At 39.2% G+C, this 21,669-nt stretch overlaps 1 pseudogene; it reads left to right on the top strand.

Moving 5' to 3' along the window:
- The first annotated feature begins 1,023 nt into the window (after positions 1–1,023).
- On the top strand, positions 1,024–21,266 carry LOC127414317 (cGMP-dependent protein kinase 2-like; annotated as a pseudogene).
- The last annotated feature ends 403 nt before the right edge of the window (positions 21,267–21,669 follow it).

The raw sequence follows: 21,669 nt of genomic DNA, 5'->3' as shown, positions 1-21,669 counted from the left end.
AAATAACATATATAACACACAGAGAGACAAAACATACAGATACATTTTAAAATGTACTCTTTATTTGATCAAATGTGTTTACTCTTTATATTAACACACAGTATATATTAAAAATGACAAACAGAATGAAGATTTATTGTATTAATATATTATTTAATATGAATAACAAGTAAGGCCCAAGCATTGTAAAAGTTCATATGTGATTTTTCTGCGACAGCCCCAGAGATCCGACTCTTTGTGTATACGTCAGCATCCGAATTCACTCACTCATTTCGTTCACTCACTGCTGAGATATAGTGCACTAACTGCCATTCACTAAATAGGAAATAGTGAATGAGTGAACGATTGCGGACACAGCCACTCTCTCTGCCATATGATCAACTTGTGCCCACACATCTCTCACGCGCGTGCCCCACACACCTCGCTGTGTTCACGCAGAAATGCTGTCTGTTCGCGCTCCAGTTGTCAATCACGCAAACAGCAGAGCAAAAGGCATTTACACTTAACTTGGATGTTTACATGGATTTATAGTTAATAAGCCTGAAGAAGCTGTGATAGTTTCCAGTACCCCCGCAAGGGCGCGGGGTAAATTCATAAATATTGCTCATTATATGTGGGACGTGGGACAAAGCGCACTGATATATTGCTGCACTGATTTATAAATGTACACTTAAAAACTGATGTCATAAGAGCCCAGTTACAGAATCACCCTGAAAATTACCAACATATTCACACAGAAAAGCCTGCGTTAGGATTAGAGCCAAAACTTACCTCAGCATGCTGCCTTAAGTTGAGAGTAAAAGTACCCATTTTTAAACCTACTCTAAAAGTAATTTTTTTTCCAAAAAGTTACTCAAGTAAATGTAACAGAGTAAATGTAGCGCATTACTACCCACCTCTGCTAGAGAGTGATTCGTTCATTTTGTGTTGGCTACGCATGCGCATTGCGCAACCTCCGTTCGTTTGTTATGTGAAAACCGCATAGGTGCTGTACAGGAAACAGAAATGATTTGTTCACCTTTCATGACTCAGGAGGTGAACTAATCATTTCTGTTTCCTGTGTGTGTGCATAGCGTATACGGCTGTCATGTGACAAAAGAACGAATGACTCGGACAAGAAGATTCCAGAGCTGAACTAATCTTTCTGTTTCTCATAATTTGTCCTTGGCTGCATTATCATTTTTTCCTTATTGGGACTATAATCAAAGTTTGCATAAGTAGACATGTTGGGGGGGATTTGGCTATTGAAAATTTAACATTTTAATTTAATTCTGCTCAAATTAACAAAATGAATTGAATAAAGATTCGTTCATTTTGCTGAACGAGACTCAAAGATCCAAGTCAGTAAAATGATCCCTTCCCATCACTATTCTCCTCAAACCATCAGATTCATCCGCGCAGAAGAGCATAGCCAAGCCCGACTGATGTAATTACCCAATCAATGTTCCTCCACAAGTAAGTGTGTCAATAGGAAATATACATTTTAGACTCCCAAATGTATACTCTACTTTTGCAAAGAGAAAAGATTAGAATAGAAGAACAGGGAGCCCTGCAACAGATGGCATGGTCCCCACAGAGTCCCCCACTGAATACTGAGTCAGTCTGAGATTACATAAAGAGACAGAAGCAATTTAGACAGCTGAAATATATAGAAGAACTGTGGTGAATTCTCCAAGAAGCTTGAAACATCCTATCTGCCAACAACCAAGAAAAACTGTGTCTAGGTGTACCTTGGAGAATTGGGGCTGTTTTAAAGGCAAAGGTGGTCACACCTGCTGTTTTCTGGGTATTCAACATTGTTACATTTGTCTTTAGTGTATCATTGTTGAAAGACCTGCCAGAGGAGAAACTTGCCAAAATTGTTGATTGTCTTGAAGTTGTAAGTTTTCAGCCTTTTATTGTGGCTTTTATAGTTCTGTCATTTGTCAGTAATGCATTTTTTTTATTGTCTGAAATGAGATATAACCAGATTATATTCATGTTTCAATGTCTTTATAGGATTATTTTGACAAAGGGGAGTACATTATTCGTGAGGGGGAGAAATGAAACACTTTCTTTATCCTAGCTAAAGGAGAGGTAAGTATTACTAAGCCAATATTATTTTTTCCAGTGAGTTTTTATTGCTCCTATGTTCCTTGTACCTAAGTTTAGTATAGGATGGTAAACAGTAGTTATGCCGTAATGCAGTATTGTTTTTAAAACACATGGCATTCATTTGAATGGTCAGGCTGCATACACTTACGGCTGTATTCAGACTGTCAGTCCAGATCCGATTTTTGTAAGTATCCGATTGGAATCCAATCATATTTAGCAAGTCTAAACTGCAAAAAATCATATTTAATACAATTTTTACAAATCCATTTCAAGCTTCATTTTTATATGGTTTGAAATCCTTTTCAAATCACATTTTTGGAAATCCGTTTCAGTCTGACCACTCTGATCAGATCTCAAGTGGCTTTTGCCATATGTAATTTTTTCATGCTACATAAAGGCACATTATACATCACGCATTGTTGCAGGAAACATGCTGGCAGTGGTGGCTGAAATAGGCTGTGTGTTGGCGGGGTGTTGGTCTAGATGAGAATATTGTTAGTGGAATCTCTCAGTGCGCATTCTGAAGTTCGACAGCCACACCATTCATCAAAGGTGACAACCAACATGGGCCTGGGTAGCTCAGTGAGTACTGATGCTGACTACCACCCCTGGAGTCACAAGTTCGAATCCAGGGCATGCTGAGTGACTCCAGCCAGGTCTCCTAAGCAACCAAAATGGCCCGGTTGCTAGAGAGGGTAGAGTCACATTGGGTAACCTCTTTGTGGTCGCAATTAGGGGATCTCGCTCTCAATGGGGCATGTGGTAAATTGTGCGTGGATCGCAGAGAGTGAAAAGCCTCCTGTGCTGTGAGTCTCCGTGGTGTCATGCACAACAAGCCACGTGGTCAAATGCGCGGATTGACTGTCTCAGAAGCAGAGGCAACTGAGACTTGTCCTCCGCCACCCGGATTGAGGTGAGTAACCGCACCACCACGAAGACCTACTAAGTAGTGGGAATTGGGCATTCCAAATTGGGAGAGAAGGGGATAAAATAAAATAAAAAAAAATTATTTTAAAAAGGTGATAACCAGTCACTCCTTGTCTGTCGGTGAAGTCCAGCACCACAGCTATATATTGCCATGTTATAAGCTCAAATCTCTATTCCCTTCCAATCCATGTTTTTTTTTTTTTTTCTGTGTAGTGATGCAATGTCATTGCTATAGCAACCAATGCAGATATGTGAGGAAATGATGATAGCCACAGGACACACAAATCGGATCTCATCAGTTGCAATACACAGTGCGGACAGTCAATCATGAAGATCAGATTCCGATCGGACACACAAAAAATCTAATTTGGACTGACAGTCTGATCACAGCTTTATGCTCAGTTTACTCGGGTGATCCAAACAAAAGTGGTCAGTGTTAAAGAATTGTGGAATAAATAGTGTCTAAAGAGTTTTGTTATTCGATCAGTCAAACCACATTTTGTGGCTGTCAGACACTACACATCGCATTTGTAGTGTAACAATCCAACGTGTCCTGATCCATCCTGGACAACAGCGAAAGACTGACTACTCACCTAACACTAAATCATAGTGCTAAAACAAGGCTGTATTTGCTGGTTATGTAAATCAAAATACTTTATTGAGCATTAGAATTTTTAGTGCTTTTTCTTACATTTTTTAATTAGGGCTGGGCAATATATTAAATATTCATGATATAATCGAGATGACTTTGCTGGCAATGCAAAATTAAAGGTGCAATATGTAAAATTTTTCATGTAATATTCGCCTTTTTTTTTGCCAATGTGTGAACGGCTTGTAATGCAACTTAAAAAATTAGCCCTTCCCAGACTTCCTAGGTTGCCTAATAAAGCCTGTAGACTGATTTTTATGCGAAGGGAGCGGGTCGCTTTTGCCGGGAAAATCCAAAGGATGTGACGTTTATGCACGCTCCCGAGAGCCTTGCGTCAGTGCTTCTCTTCTGCTATTCAACAGTGTCAACAGACAGTCTGCAACACTAGGTAACGTTATCTTAGAGATGGAATCCAGCAAACGGCCGGCACAACAACAAAAAAAAACATTTACTGAATCCCGTCTGGCTAAGCGGGAACATGAACATGAACATCGGCAGGACATTTGATTCCTTTGTTCGGTTTTGGGGATCAAAACCGACCCTGAATTGGTGTTTTTCTTATTGGACAGGTAAGCTTACATAACTGCAAAGCATGTGAAATATAGTGCCATAAGGATTGATCTGTGTAATTTTAGCTAACTTGATCTTGCCTGCTAACGCTGATGAATTGCAAGCTACCTTGCTTCGTAACTTTCAAATAATTTCAACGATCTTCTCTTTTTACGAAAAGTCAGGTATGCTGATTCACAGTAACTGACATAATGTTAATCTGTAATTATTCAGCAAGGTAAACTACAATAACACATGAAATGAATGCTAGACAATGTTCAACATAATGCAAAAAGCTCCATTCATTAGTGTAACGTAACTTGGTTATACAGAAAATATATACATTCTATTATTATAAAACAATAGCGCATCGATATATCAAAATGACAGTTGTGATGGAATCACATCAATACTGAATTGTGTCAACATATTTATAATGTACAGTCTATTTTATAAACAGCTACTGTCATCATCCACCAAATTTAGCTAACAGCTATTGATAAAGCTGGTTAGCTAGCTAACGCTGACATAGACTGCATTTATACGATAGCCTATGTATCATGCAAAGAAAAGTGATTAATTCAAACTACAGTCTCGCATAGTCAGACCTATATCCACACTTTGTTTTAGCCCTGTTCCAGCACTGGAGAGTCAAATATAATATACAGTCTCAAAGTTTGTAGTAAAACAATCATAACTGTGTAATTTTAATTATGCTACCAAATCTGTCAGCATGATGCCGGTGAATCACATTCAGTCTCTGTTTTGGTTGATGCTCGCGTCCCTATGGAGTGTGTGCGCGATCACTAGCAACAGGCTGCAGTTCACTTAACGGCCACAGGTGTCATTAATAACAGGGGTTTCTTAATCTTACATACTGCACCTTTAAGCGATATCGTAAATACCGTGATAATTTTAATGCACGTTTTATTTGGCAACTGCGTTTCCTAAAGAGTGCATCTTAGACTCATTAAACAGTCCTTCAGGACTGCACAAATAATCAAAATAACCTCAAAATCTTGATATGGTCCTGTGTTAACATTAAACTTAAAAAGGCTGTGATTTAATTAAATTAATACATGGTCTGTGTGTGATTCAGAGTGAACGGGTGGCGCACTGTTCTGTATATGCGCAAGGCTCGTGATGTTTTCAGCGTGCATCTCCTCTGTTTCACTGCGTGTATGAGCCAGGAGCCATTACACGACCGTGTAAAGTGAAACTGGAGCGCTTTGTGTTCATTATCAAAGTTTATACTTGTTTGTTTATATTTTTGCTGGAGTTTGGCAGGAACCTCTGCTGACAGCGTGCATCAGAGCACTTCACACGCTCTTCTGGACAGGAGCTGGTTGACTTACGCAGTGCGGCTCAGTGATGCTCGGACTCAGAGTTCAGCTGAATGACACACAAACGCGCAGCTCATGGCATTTATACAGTATATTCGCTAGAGTTGGGGTACTCGAGTTCGGACAAATAGAAAATTAAGTAGAAATTTTTTTTTTAATTCAAAATAATAATAACTGTAATGACTGACACAGCTTTCACTTTCTTTAGTCTATGTTTGAGTGGAGGGGAAAAATCAACAAATAATTGAAAAAGTCAACAGAATACAATAAGAAGTGTGTTGAAGGACAGTTTTGTCTTCATACACCTAAAGCATATGCTTTCATTCTGAAACCAATCTGAAGTTTGTTCAGCAGGATACTAATCATAAAATGTGAATAATGAAAAGTGTTTTTGTTGCATTCATATTGACAAATAGTTTTTCTTAGTTGTGCAGGTTAAAATAAGCTTAAAATATTGATGTTGAGTTTATGGTTACAATTTTAATTCAGATTCATGTACAGATTCATTCAGACTCGGACTTGACTCGGACTCGGCCTGTTATGGACTCGGTCTTGAGTCCGACTCTGCCCCTTTTGGACACGGACTCGATTCGGACTCAATTGTTTATAGACTCAGACTTGACTCGGACTTGACTAAGGTGGACCCAAACCCAACACTAATATTTGCTTAATAATCCCCTTATTTGGGCATTTAAATGTGATTCAAATTAGAATGCCCAATAATGCCATCTGATCGCAGTTATTTGATCTAACTGCGGTTATCTAACCGTGGTTAGATCAAATAACTGCGATAAGACGGTTATCAAATAATCATGACAGGTCTAGTGATACAGTTCACACATTTGTGCAGTTACAAACATGTGTAACCACTACACATTTTTACACAGATCTACACAGTATCACAGAAATGGTAGAGATGAAAGCGTTTCTCCAGATTTGTAAAGAGGAACATTGTAAACTGTCAAATACACACTGACACTGCTGTGCACTTTCAGTGTTCTGCCAAAATAAAAGCTCCTTAATTAAATATGACAAATATGTCATGACCTTGGTCTGACAACCCCCTCCTTTCTGTTGTCTGTAAATGTGTTTGTTTCTGTCTTGTGTTTGAGTGCATGGCTCTGTTGTGTTTTCTGTCTGCCATGCGCTCTCCTTACCCTGCCTGCATGTTTCCTCTTGCCACACCTCCTCCTTCATGTTGATTGTCTGTACCTGTCCCTCATGTATCTTGCTTTATATATTGTGCCCTTTTTCCTCTTTTGTTTGTTAAATAGTTTTGTTTGTCAGTTTGTCTGTTCTTGTTCCAATCTTGTTCCTGTTCTCGGTCGGTCCTCGTTATTATTTTTATTCTGGTTTATGTTTAGTTTGTTTTCTCGCCCCCTGTGAGAGTTTTGTGTTTGCCTGTTTGTTTTCTGTTGTTTAATCAAATATATTTATTTTCACTCATTCCTGCGTTTGGGTCCTTCTTCCTGCTAGCACTCCTAACAGAAAGATTTGACCACATATGGACCCAGCAGGAATTCTTTTTTTTTTTTTATTCTGACTCTCGCCAAAGAGCTGCCAAAGCCCTCTTCAGTCTCCATCAGGGGAACCAGTCGGTGAGGGAGTATTCACTGGAATTTCTAGCGTTGGTCTCGGGTTTGGGCTTCAACCAGGAATGCCTCATTGATCTCTTTGTGGCAGGCCTGGTTGAGCCCATCAAATCTTGTATTCCTGTTGGGGTTAAAGAGGGGAGTCTTTCTGAGACCATAAATTGGCTTTAAAGTGGGATTATTTTATCTCAGCTTGTGTCTCAGAGGGCACTCTTTCTTCATCCCAACCCGAGGACAGCGATGCCCCCTCACTGAAGGTGGATGCTGCAGCCCCTCTTCCCATCACTCATAAGAGAAGGAGGAAGAGACGGAGCTCCGTGGCTGCCCGCCAGGGGGCGGTAATCGTTCCCGCTGATGACCGCCAGGAGGCAGCAGCCATTCCCACTGCAGTGCTTCCGACTGTCCAGAGGAGGAGGAGAAGGAAGCCAAGTAAGGCGCACGAGCCCCAGTCACTGCCAGCGTTCCCAGCCACGGAGGCTGTTCCCCAGTCACTGCCAGCGTTCTCGGCCATGGAGGCTGTTCCCCTGTTGCTGCCAGCACTCACCATCACGGAGGCCATTTCCCAGTTGCTGCCAGTGCTCCCGACCATGGTGGTCGGCGCAGAGCCTGACCAGTTCCCCAAGGTCATCGAGTCTGTTCAGTTTCCTGTTGCCGTGGATGAGCCTGTCCTGTTCCCTGTGGCCGTGGATGAGCCTGTACTGTTCCCTGTGGCCGTGCACAAGCCTGTCCTGTTCCCTGTGGCCGTGGATGAGTCTGTGCTGTTCCCTGTGGCCATCGATGAGCCTGCCCAGTTCCCTGTGGTCATCGAGTCTGTCCAGTTCCCTGAGGTTGTCGACGAGCCTGCCCTGTTCCCTGTGGCCATCGACGAGCCTGTCCTGTGCCCGTTGACGAGCCTGTCTAGTTTTCTGGGGTCATTGAGTCTGTCCAGTCCCCTGAGGTTATCGACGACCCTGTCCTGTTCCCTGTGGCCATTGACAAGTCCGTCCAGTTTCTCGTGGTCATCGACAAGTCCATCCAGTTCCCTGAGGCTGTTGACGAGCCTGTCCAGTTCCCTGTGGTTGTCTTCAAGTCTGTCCAGTCCCCTGAGGCTGTTGACGAGCCTGTCCAGTTCCCCGTGGTTGTCTTCAAGTCTGTCCAGTCCCCTGAGACCGTCGACGATCCTGTCCTGTTCAGTTCAGTGGGTGCCACTCACACAGTCCTGTCCCCAGTGGTCGTTGACCTGTCTGGTCCAGTCCTGTCTCCAACGACTACCGACCAGTCTGTTCAGCCCTGTGTGGTTCCTGCCCAGTCTGACCAGACCTGTGCGATCCTAACTCAGTCTGACGCAGTCCTGTCCCCAGCAGTCGTCAGCCTGTCTGAACCAGTCCTGTCCCCAACGACTACTGGCCAGTCTGTCCAGTCCTCTATGGCCGCCACTGACTTCACTAGCTACTCAGCGGCTCGGATTTTGCCTTGGTCTCCGGGTTCCCCTCCGGTTTGGCCCTGGCATCCCTGTACATTCAGGTCTCTTGGTTTTGTTTGTCAGTTCATCTGTTCCTGTTCCAGTCTTGTTCCTGTTCCCGGTCAGTCCCTGTTGTTATTTTTATTCTGTTTAGTTTGTTTTCTCTCCCGCATGATAGTTTTTTGTTTGCTTGTTTGATTTCTGTTCTTTAATAAAATATATTTATTTTCACTCATTCCTGCGTTTGGTTCCTCCTTTCTCCTAGCACTCCTGACAAAATGTATTACTACTGTATAAAAAAATCTAATCTATAAATAATAGTAATAAGTATTCTGTATTATAGTACAATTAAAAACTTGACTGGGTCCCACATTAATAATTCTGTAATAATATTCAATTAGGTTACAAAAAATTAGTGAGTGAAGTTGTTGTATAACAATTTTGTTAAAATATATTTAGGCAAATAATGTCTTTTATTAGGCTATATGCATCATCATTGTAGATGGGTGCATTTAAATGAAAACAATTAAATACCATTCTTGCTTGGGTTCATTTAGTGTCCCTTCCCAACAACAAAAATTATTAGTGTGTATTTGCACTTAATACAGGACCTCAGTTTGGGGTGTGTAATGTACAGTCTGTGTTCTTTTCACAGGTGATTGTAACACAAACTACAGAAGGCTTTTGTGAACCACAGGAAATTAAGACTCTTGGAATGGGCGATTACTTTGGGGAAAAGGCTCTCATAAGGTTTGCGGACACCATCACTTTTTATGTGGGTTTTAACAATAGCTAACACAACCAAATAATGACTGCATTGTAACTGTAGACTTCCTGCAGTATAGGCCAGGAAAAACATTAATTGTCTGCTGAGAGGGCTACTGTATAGTTGTGCTGTAGGAATGCATAAGGGATGTGGAATGTTAGTTCAAAACAGCACCAGTTCTCCTAGGTACACCTGGACACAGTTTTTTTTAGTTGTTGGCAGATAGGATTTTCCAAGCTTCTTGGCGAATTCGCCACATTTCTTCTATCTATTTAGGCTCTCTCAATTGCTTCTGTCTCTTTATGTAATCTCAGACTGACATGATATTCAGTGGGTGGCTCTGTGGAGGCCATGACATCTCTTGCAGAGTGCCCTGTTCTTCTATTCTAATCTTTTCTATTTGCAAAAGAAATGTTTGTGAGTCTAACATTTATATTTCCTATTGACACATAATATATATATATATATATATATATATATATATATATATTGTTTTTACTCAGGTTGCCTTTGTTTTATGTTATATCTCATTTGAATTTTTGAAACAATTTAGTAGGATATATACACAAAAACATAAGAAATCAGGAAGAGGGCAAATACTTTTTCACAGCACTGTAGATCTCCAATGGCAATGATTGCTTATGTATGTTTTTAATATGCTTATTGCATGTATTCATTTTGTGTCTTAGGTCAGGCTTAAGGATTCTGAAGATACCGCATTTGCTTTAAAGTGCATTAAGAAACAACACATTGTGGACACCAGGCAGCAAGAGCACATCTATTCAGAAAAGGGCATCCTCCAACAGACCAATTCAAACTTCATTGTCAGGTCAGTTTAAACAAACATATATTTCCTCCCTTATGTTATACATATTTTGGATTTGACATATTGGAGACATGTGAATAGACTTGCCACGATATCATAATTTTCACACCGTGCGGTGTTCACGTTCAAACCAACTAACACTGGTATTACCGCTGGTTGGATACTAAATGGTACTATGGGGTAATTTTCGTTGAGCAATAGCCTACAAAATAATACAAGGCAGCTTGATTTCAAACTTGTAACTTTATTTTTTATTTATTTTAACTAAAAATTTAAATGAAACTGAAAAAAAATGAAGTGCAATTAAAATGTGTTATTTATAACCACCTTTCCATTTACCATCATGCAAGTATCCGTCTATGACAACAGACGGAAAATTACTAATACAAATTAAGATCTAAAAACAATTCTAAATGTAAACATAATAATTATAATGATGATAATAATCACTGAAACATAAATCATGGTTTGAAGTGAATGTGTTTTTGTATTATTTTATGATTTAATCACAGATGGATAGGCTATATAGAAGAAGAAGAAAGCCTTTATTATTGTCACACATTATACATTTTCATATATACACAGTGAAATTTCTTTGTTTTCACAGCTAAGCTGGGGTCAGGGTCAGCCATGATATGGTGCCCCTGGAGCAGAAAGGGCCTTGCTCAAGGGCCTAACAGTGGCATCTTGGCAGTGTTGGGGCTTGAACCCCTGACCTTCAGGTCAGTAACCCAGAGCCTTTAACCGCTGTATATAAATTTTGCCTATATAAATATATAAAGTGACCCTGCAGAGTTGCGCTCACAACAAACTGCTCTGTGGAAATAAAGCAAACTGAACTCAGAGCACCACCTGAGCGGAGATGGTCTGAGGTCATTTGCAGCATTCTCATAGACGATGCTATTCTTGCAAAAAAAATTCAGATGACTGAAACATAGAAAGAGTGAAAACCCTTTACATACGCGTGTTCCATGAGATTGCATGCCTCCGAACAAACAGCGCATGGATGGCTTTTCTGTCATCTGTTCTTAAAAATGTAATAAAGTGTGTTTCTTCAAGCGAGTGTCTGTGTATCTAACAGCATTTCTTGTGTCATTCCGAATCCAAGATGTTTTACAGTTACCCATCATGCACATTATATTCGCTACCTGCAATTAAATGTCTTCTGTCAGTGTGCATACATTGCTGCCTGTGTGATTTGATACGTTGGTAAAGAACATCTGGCTTTCAATGCGTTATTTAGGTTAATTTATCATGGGTTGCAAACTCTTCATTAGGCAACTATTCTTTATTTAAGGCTATTCTATTCGTTAGGTTATTGTATTGATATTGGAATTTCCATTCATAATGTTTCCTCCTTTTACCTGGTATAAATTTTACACCGGTGTTGTCCCTTGTACGAGTAAAACCGGTAACAACGTACATCGTGGCAACTCTACATGCAAAGAGACTCACAAAAATAGCTAAGCTGTGACCTCTCAGTTCCATAAACCATTGTGAATGACACAATTCAAGTCAGTCTCCCAACATTCTCAAACAACTTGTATATCTTTTGTAGCAAATCTGGTAGTATAAATGTTCACGGGATGGGTTAAAGTGCCCGTGTACCTCCACCGTTATATGTAGGGAAACAGTATGTGTGAGCTAGGAATTAAATTAAACTGTCCTTATTCTACATTATTATGTAAGGAAATTTGTAATGGAATTAGTCGTTTCGACAACCATTATAAATGAGATAAATGACAAATAACTAGATTAATTTCTAGAATTAATCTAGACACAATTTCTATTGTAAGGAATTAGCTTTAATAAGGGAATTATTATTAATTCTCTTATTGGAGTAATATTATTCTCATGGTTTATTGAAAATAATATTACACATATTTAGGTACAGCTTTGAAGCGAAATCTTTTAAAAAGAGGGATGAGATTATTTATCAAAATATACCACCGTCAAATTATCTTTAAAAGGGGAATATGAATAATTAACCATAACTCATAATTAATTATAAATATATGGATCAGTCAATAGAATTAACTTGATGTAGCTGAATTAATGTTACAATCAACTAATCTGTTCGTCCAGTCAACACTCAGTATTGATCGTCTATCAATCTCTCAGAAAGTATATTTTTCATGGCCACAGAAAAATAACTCCTTCTTAGCATGTAGCTGTGATCAACTCGTTAAATTGACGTTAACGTACAAGCAGACCAGAATCAACTCGCAAGAATGTACACAAAAGCTTTATTTAATTAAATCACAAACACATAACTAATCTAAACAAACACATACACACAAATCACACTGTGGCAGCGGGGGCATGGTCAAGCATCTCTCCGGAGAGAGAGAAAGCGGTAAGGGCGCTTACACCTGAGCCAAATTATGTCTAACACCTGTCTCTAATTTCAGTGAGCACGGGGAGAGCGGCATAAAGAGGGCCACGCAGCACTCAGATGAGAGAGAGAATTGCAGGCAGCTGTACTGTGTGGTTTTGGTTGTTTATTAAATTATTATTTAAGTTGTCAAGCCGGTTCTCTGATGCGCCGTCGCGTGGTCCTCGATCACTACTCCACCCACTCAGGCGGACTGCAGCCGCTCCTCCCCAGGCGGACCGGAGTCAGACCTCCGACCCCCAGCAGACAGAACGCCCCTCCGCGTTCCCGGCGTCCCGTGGGGACACTCCTCCACCCCTGGCAGCAGCCCTACCACTCCAGGCGGTCGGGGAGTCGCTTCCCTCCTGCCCCCGTGGACGGCGGTCTTCTCTCGACCCCACCGGAACAGAACAGGGGAAAGAAGCTATGACAAGAGTCATTTAACCATCTGAAAGAACCATCAGTTTCTTACTTCAAAGCACCTTTGTTAACAAATGGGTTCACAGCTTATACTAAACTCTGTTTAGTTAATTGTACGATACTTGCAATGCCTTGGCTGTGCCTTGCCCGGATGCAGTCTCAGAAGAAAGTCTTGATGGTTCCTTGAGTCAATGGTGTTGAAGTTGCAATCAATTTCTTCCGCGTTTAATGAAGAAATGATGATGAACTTGTGGTGTTAGTTTGACTCTGTTATGGTCAAAGAAGTTACACATTTGATGCGTTTAAGGCCTGCCAGCCCACGACCTCACAGTCGGACCGGGTGTTTCCGGTCCCACACGAACAGCAACCATGAGCAGCAGGGAGAAAGAAAGAGAGGGAGGTCACTCCAACAGTGCCCTTTAACTCCTGAGGGAGGTCACTCCTCTCGAGTTTGGCTTGACCAATGAGAAAGGTGCAATTTTCCAGCAGGAAAAGTTCCTTTGTTTGGAAGCTGACTCATTTGCATGATTGGAGTAAGCTAGCCGTTTGTGCCCCTTTATGCTCTGATTAATATAACAAGCATACAATGCATGCTATAAGGGGGTGCTATACTCCAATGTTTAGGGCATCACACAAGGATTAATTTGATAGGAAGCATGATACCAATAATTTTACATTATCTAGTGGCTCTGTCATAAAGCATGCACAAAACGGTATACAGTACAAAAGACACTATACAAGACATTAATAATCATACACACAATGTCCTGAGGATATGCATGTTCATTTATAGAACAGTTTGTCTATAAATTAATGAAGAAAAGTCTGTTTTATGGGCTTTATGTGTCTTTCCTATGGGGGAATGGAGTGAGTAACTTTCCCCACATTCCTTTGCTTTTGCATGTGGCTACCTTCCCCCACCTGCAATGTCTCTGAGGTCCACTAGTTGCTGGACCAGTGTCAGCAAAGGGGAAGTAAGAGCTGATAATGATTAGTGGGAGAGCAGACATCTCGGAGTCTGCTTGGGCCTACTTGGACCTTTGCTTGTTACGGTCTTGAGACATCTGTTGGATTATTCATTAAATAATGAATAATTGTTTGTCTGATTGGTCCAGATGCTACACTTTATATGTTTTAATATTTTGCAATAAACTTTTAATATATGGTAATTTATCCTTATAACAAGGGATGTATAGTCAATAGTTTGCATTTGTTTCCATTATGTCATTTGCAATACTCCATGGGATGAGTAGTTCATTTCCCCCTAAAAGACATCAAGTATGCATTGTTGTACATTTGTATTTTTTCTGATGTTCAGATACTTTTTGCTTTGATGTTGTGATTAATCTCGGAGCAGGTTTTTTAGGTTCAAAGTTTTGAACTCTAGAACTCATGGCTTAAGAGCAAATGAACAGGGGAAAAAAATAAATATAAAAATATTGAAAATGAAAAAATATTAGTTGTCAGTTATATTTCTGTAATGAATATTAATTTACTGTGTTTCTGGGTGTCTTCCTTTTTTAATGCAGAGCTTGAGTTGACTGTCATTTTCCTCTAAAATTGTCCTCTTTCCACTATAACTTTGATTGTATTAACTATACATTTAAATGTGGTGAAGTTTTGTCCTCCCAAGGCCAGATCTGTTAAAACTTATTTGTTTCCATTTTGAAGCTTTTTATAAGCTCAAACTCAAAGTATCCATGTCTTTCCTCTGACATTAAGTATACGGTAGAGAGTGGTTTCCTGTGATACATTATGTCTAAGTGTGCTTAAGTTAACACATTAAATGTGAATTTAATCTTACTGTTGAAATGTTCACATTGAAATTTAAATGTGTCATTTAGCGGACACATTTATTCAAAGTGACTGGAGGCCACAGTGGTTGTAATGTACAGCTCAGTAATCCTATATTTGCTACTCCATTCCTTTAATGATTTAGACATCATGTCACAAATGTGGTGGAGGTGACAGCACCATATATGATGAAGATCAATGAGATGAGATGAGGTAATCATCTTCAATGAGAAAAGTTGAAGTAATTTTCATATCTATTGAGACAAAAGACATTTGGCTGATAAAGGATAATGCACCTGTGAATCGAAATGCAAATCAAGTGTTAAATCTGTATAAAAAAATGGACTTTCAGTTTGCATGTTCTAGGATTCTCCGCAGGGAATCTCATACACTTCTAATATTCCTGTATGTGAGTGTGTACTCTAGCTGGTTTTATTGGATCGCTTGCATTTGTGGACTAAAGGCTAGAACGGCTTTATACGCATTTCTAGTTCTCTATGAAAGCAAGCACTGAGAAATAGCTACACAAGAACACTCTCTCACAGTATGCAAACAATTGCAATAGATGAAAAGTTCAACAGGCAGCTCTCTTGTGTTGCAGGATGTTCCATACATTCCGGGATGATAAGTCTGTTTACGTGCTACTGGAGGTCTGCCTGGGAGGAGAGTTGTGGAGTGTTCTCAGGGACATGTAAGTGTAGGTTGTTTTGACACTGCGCTAAACATATTACAGCCCATTCTCTTTGATAAACATGATTTAATTTGATCACATGCACATTATTAGGTTAATGTTGAATGATTCATTGCTTCTTAACTATCCATAAATGTAGAATACAGAAGTCTCTTAAATTAGTTTGTCATGATGTTTGAATTATTTAGGAGTTGCTTAATGAGTCTACTGCTCGCTTCTATTCTGGATGTGTGCTGGAAGCTTTTGATTACCTGCATGGGAAAGGCATTGTGTATCGAGACCTGAAGCCAGAGAACCTTCTGCTGGATGGGGAAGGCTACGTTAAAATGGTAATTGATCATATACCACTACAGTATATATACAAAGTAGAGTCTAAAAGTCTGAGACCACATTGAAAATCAGAAATTTGACGTAGAAATAAACAGAAATTTTTAGGAGATTATTAGGAAGAAAAATTATGATGTAAAATGGAGTCTGGAATATTTCTAAGTCTTACACTCCACCATATCTACTCCTATGCTTTCATAGACAGATTTTGGCTTTGCCAAAAAGATTGGACAAGGTAAGAAGACATGTACGTTCTGTGGCACTCCTGAGTATGTAGCTCCTGAGGTCATCATGAATAAGGACTTTGGAGCTGACTGCTGGTCTTTGGGCATCCTCATCTTTGAACTCCTGATGGAAGGTAATCATTGGTTTAAAGGTGAACAGTCTCCAGTTTGATGTGCAGAGGCAACTATAAGCAAGCCATTCAGAGGTTGAGAGAGGTTGTGTGTTGATGTGCAAACATTGTGGCGCTTTCGAAACATTGCTGTTTGTATGAGCGTTCCCACTATAAACTTCAGGCTCAACCAGTGGCATTGAACAATAGTAGGTGGGAGCTGTTAAATAAAATTCGGTAGGAGTATACAGGAAACCTGCTTAGAAAAATGGCTGAACTTGGCTATGCTCGGAATAGCATACTAACATACTACTCACACTATTTCTGCAGTATGTATTACATATTGTATGCTATGCACAATATGCAACATTTCTAGATACATGGAATATGTGGATGATCTAAATTTGCCAAAATGTGCAGTTATACAACAGAGTACACTATGCAGAATACTGTGCAATGCAATGCGCTTGATCTTTTCTTTCCAGTGTGATGAATGATACAGGAGTAATTTAAGCTGCAGTGGTCTGATTGTCTATTTTGTCTCATTGTTAGATTAGACTGACGAAAGTTAAGACATTCTTACACAATTTTGTTAAAAAAAAAAAAAAAAGATAAACTATATTTGTTTCCAAAATGGATGCCACTCACATGCCATGTGATGAGGTCATGTGACCACAATGTAGAATACTGCTCTTTGAAAAACATGATCACACAGGAAATCGACATGCTGCTTCCGAATGTTCATGTACCCTAAAATTGGCCTCATTCTGCTGAATTATTGACAAGCGCAATACCTCATCAGATGTTTTGCATCAATTCAAATGTGATCATCTTTCCCCGAAACACAGGTTGTGGTCCCAGGGAAAATGGAAAGTAATTGCGTTCACTCCAAAATACATATTTTACAAAATAGTCTGAATTGATGCTCTCGTTTCCTCTCTCCTCCTTCCTGATCCAGAAACTGATCAAAGTCCACCATCATGAAGGACGTATCAATTCTCTAAATGCATCACAAGGAGTCAAGGACAGAGGACAGAGGGAGCTTACCTAGGAGGCTTGAGCAAGGATGGACTTGTGGATCCTATGCGGAAGTCTTTTTTGTCAAAACACCTGGGGTGTTTCTTATTTCTTAAATTATGGATCCTTTTTACCTCTCTCTACTGTCCTCCAGCCTGGGGTATTCTTCAGTATTCTTTTATTATTTGAAGATGTTACACCAATGACATCACAACTTTTAGACGGGTTAAGTTTCAAAACTCAGTCTTCTTAGCAAAGGCCAACAATTCTGCCCATAAATCTTATTCATATGTTCTTTTTATTTATATCACTGTACAATGCAGTCCTCATGCTCTCATATTCTTATGTGTGTCATTTATGTGCATCAATGAACATTAGACCCACCCGGGAGCACAGTGAACCACTGATCCATGTGTCTGATCACAGGTAGTTTTTTGTTGAGTCTATTCTGCTGCAGGTCTGTCTGTCTTCTCCTTTGTATATCACAGCACAATGGGTAGCTGAGCCAGCCTGCCAAATTAGCCTCAGTGCACATTCACAGGAGAAGCAGTTAGTGCCCAAAATGAGCAGCACAGCTGTTGCCATCTTCCACAGAGCGTTGAAGCTGTAGACAGCAGGGTGAAGCACTGGGCCTATCCTTTAGCAGTCAACACGATGACAGAGTCTGAAATGCATATGCTTTGATAATGCCCCCTGGATAAATCACAATTACACTTAGGCTAAACACAATTACACTTATGCTATAATTTTGCTACATGCTGTATACAGGGGTGGGCAGTATAACCAACATATTACGGTATGAGTAATATTATATCCCAATAATAATGCATTTCCTAGCCAGTATTTCACAATGTTGATTTTGCTAGTAATTCCATGAAACAATTAGTATAAAATGGTTTATATATTAAATAGGAGTGTAACGGTTCTCGGTAATAAAACGAACCGTAAGGTTCGCCACCCACGGTTCGGGAAGCATTGGCACCGCGGTTGGTTCACCTCAAGTTTAATGACACATTTGGTCAAGAAAACAAAGCATCAAACAGACAGGCACAGTTACAACCTTCGCTCATGCACCTGAATGGATCTGTAGATGGATATGCTCTGCCTGCATTTCATGTGGGTCAACTTGATGACATCACTGTTTTGCACGCATTGTGTAAAGTTGAAAATGGCAAGAGGAGAAAACAAGCCGCTGATAGAGAAGCCCTCTGCGTTTCTCCTTTCTGGAAACATTTCCTTTTTGCAGTCAATTACAACCAAAACAGGCACTGTTTGCAGGTATCGCTCGACACGAGTGCCGTACACTGGTAATACATGTCAATAATGAGCGTGAGGGTTTATTTAAAACACGCACGCAAGTTCTTCCTGTTTCCTCGCACGGCTGTAATCTATCGCGAGCGTCAGTAATGCACTTTTATTAATGGCATTAAGATGCCGTTATAGTGATGCATGATTAATCTTTTACACCGACATCATCCAGGGAAAGAGCCGCAGGTGAGCCAAAACTGCACACACTCCCTTCCATTTTTAAGCAGGTACTCCATGCTAATTCAAATAGACATGAAACAATAACTAAATCGCTTGGGGTGTTCATGTGGGATTTCCACATACTGTATTATTAAAATACTCGAGCAGCATTATCACAACATCCCTTCTCGTATGCATTTTAATAGCAAGGGTATTCCTTTTATAGTGATGTACAGCTTCAGAATATTGAATACAGTATATGTTGAGATTAATTTGAAGTACATTATGTTGATGCATGTAGCATATTAGTGCAGGTATTAAGTTAAAATGTTGATTTAGTAATTAAAGAAAATTGTGGTTTTTTTTTTAGTTAAGGACCCTGATGAAAATTAACCATGGTTTTATTATAGTAATATTGTAGTAACCATGACTGCTGTCACCATGGTTTTCTGAGCAGAAATCATTGTTTTGATACAATTAACCATGGCTTTATAACAGTAATATGTAGTTTCTGTATAGTAACCATGATTTTACTATATGTTGTAACCATGACAGTAACCATGTTTACAGTAACTTTATATTGTGATATGATTTTACTACAAATAACATGGTTAAACTATGGTTACTGTTGTAAAGCCATGGTTGTTATTTAAGGGCAAACCTGTTGAAGTGTTTACCAAATAGATTATTCTTTGGATTTGGCAGTAATATTTTTTTCTGAACAAAGAAAATACCAAACCTTAACGAAACCATGACCCTAAAACCGTGATACAAACCGAACCGTGATAAATTCGAACCGTTTCACCCCTAATATTAAATAACCATGTGGTAGTGCCTATTTTTGATAATACAGTGAATTTAATAATTTGCAAATGGCCTCATTTTGATCTCTTTGATTATTTTGCTCTTTTTATTTGGAACTTGATGGATGCAAACCGAAAGATGATTACTCATAACATTCAGTCTAACATTATAGGACAGAAGGACTGAAAACAAAAAGACTGTAAAACTAACATTATAAAACAAATAGCTCACACTGATAGAATTCTGTATTAATGCAGCATATTGTGACATTACTGGGCAAATAAACAACTAAACTCCACACATCTTACTGTAATAATAATTTAATTCTTATTTTGACTTGTTTGAAACTCTATATTTTTGCATATCTCCATGTTTCTGCATCGCTCTCATGTACACATAATGTAAAGCAGTCCTCCCATTGATAGCTATGCAACTATGTCTACCGCCATATAAACGGAATAGCAGAGTCTCTACCAGTAGACATTTTTCTACCATTACACAGTGTATACATCATACCACACAGCTCTGTATTTTTACTGTAAAGCTGTTGTTTTTATACTCATCAAGCTTGATTATTCTTATCAGGCAATGGTAAGTGATTCAGGTAACTAACACAAAGCTCAACATTTGTATTATGTCGCTAAATAATGTTCAGAGCATTATGCAAATCAAGGTGCATGCTCTTGATACAGGCATGAATATGCATGTTCAGGTAACAATGTGTGGTCAGATGAGGTCTAAGACTTATATCTTCAACATTTAATGGAATTATACACAGTGAAGACACAGGATGTAACCACTCAACCACTGTTGTTGAAACCCAATCATCTATAAATAAGGTAAGGCTGGATTCATGCATAAGTTGTGTAGTGCAAACAACGTCACTCTCCTGGGATCCTTAAAGGGGGTCACATCATGACGAATCAAACTTTCCTTGATCTGTGCAGATAATTCTATGGTTTACTATGAAAACAAAGCAAAACAGTTTCTTTAAGAATTAAAAACTTCCTAATTCAAAAAGAACATTTATTGAAACTAAGTTCCACAGTACTGTGTAGTACCAGCCACTCTGCATATCCCTCTAAAGAATCCTAGTGTTACAAACGACTTAAAAAAAAAAAAAAGATTCCTTACCTTAATTTTAAACAAGGTCCCTAATCATTTCAGTCCAACCCCTACATTTCTGCACAGCTTTTGTGAACCTGTCACAATGTGATGTTGGCTTTGCAAAAAGGCTATTATGGAATGATGGGGCAATTCAAAATTATATTAGAATCAATCACAAACCCACAGCTTGCAAATAAGTGTGTCAGGGTGTATTCATAGGACTCTTAAAGGTATAGCAGAACAAAACAGCCAGTTTAATTGTAAGAATCAGAATCAGAAGGAGCATGGAAAAAAAAAATGGTTATAAAATCTATATCCTGATGGTTTACCATTATAAGTGAACTTCAGGGTGAGAAAATTAATATATGAAAGAAAAAAACATCTCCTTATAGGCAGCGTGTACATCAGTCTTTGAAGGATAAGGGTGAAGAACTGAGAGGTTTGGTTTGTTTCATTGTCTTCTCTCAAGGCTTCAACTGGGAGGGACTGAGACAAAGGAAGCTGACATCCCCGCTGAGGAGACAGGTGAAGCATAGCTACAACTAACCTTTCACAACATTGTTTTTACGTGTCACATTGTTTAATATATGAGAAACGAAACCATTTCTGTTCTTCCACACTCTTCTATACTTACTCTGATTTTTCCAGCTGAAAAGGCCTCTATATCACAGTCATTTTGACATATTTCCTCCTGAGCTTGAGGAACCACCTGATAAATTGTCTGGTTGGGATAAAGACTTCTAAAACCATAAGTTTTGCTTTCATAAGTGAACAAAGAACTGCACAAATGCAAGGTGGGCCAAGCTAAAGGCTCAAAGACTAGGAAAGAAGATTGTCTGCAACTCAGTGTTAGCACTGTGTAGATGCTGACGTGTGGTGCAACTGAGCCAGAGGGACAATGTTTATTCTTTTTAACAAATAAACATTTTTAAAAGTAAAAAAAAAAAAAAAAAGAAAACAGACAAGAATCATGTTTAAAAAGCTGGAGAAATGCTTAGCAATTTTAGCAGACAATGTGAAAGAATCACTGATGCCTTAAATTTGACTGTGGAAGTTTAAACCTCACCTGTTATAATTTTTTGGATCTGACATGAACTATATTATGTGTTTTGAATATGACTGATGTATTTAATTGTTCAGGTTGACA

Source organism: Myxocyprinus asiaticus, chromosome 23, assembly GCF_019703515.2.
Source record: "Myxocyprinus asiaticus isolate MX2 ecotype Aquarium Trade chromosome 23, UBuf_Myxa_2, whole genome shotgun sequence".
In the NCBI taxonomy this organism is placed as follows: Eukaryota; Metazoa; Chordata; class Actinopteri; order Cypriniformes; family Catostomidae; genus Myxocyprinus; species Myxocyprinus asiaticus.
Note: the sequence above shows the minus strand (reverse complement) of the source record. Positions and strands in the feature narration are given on the sequence as shown.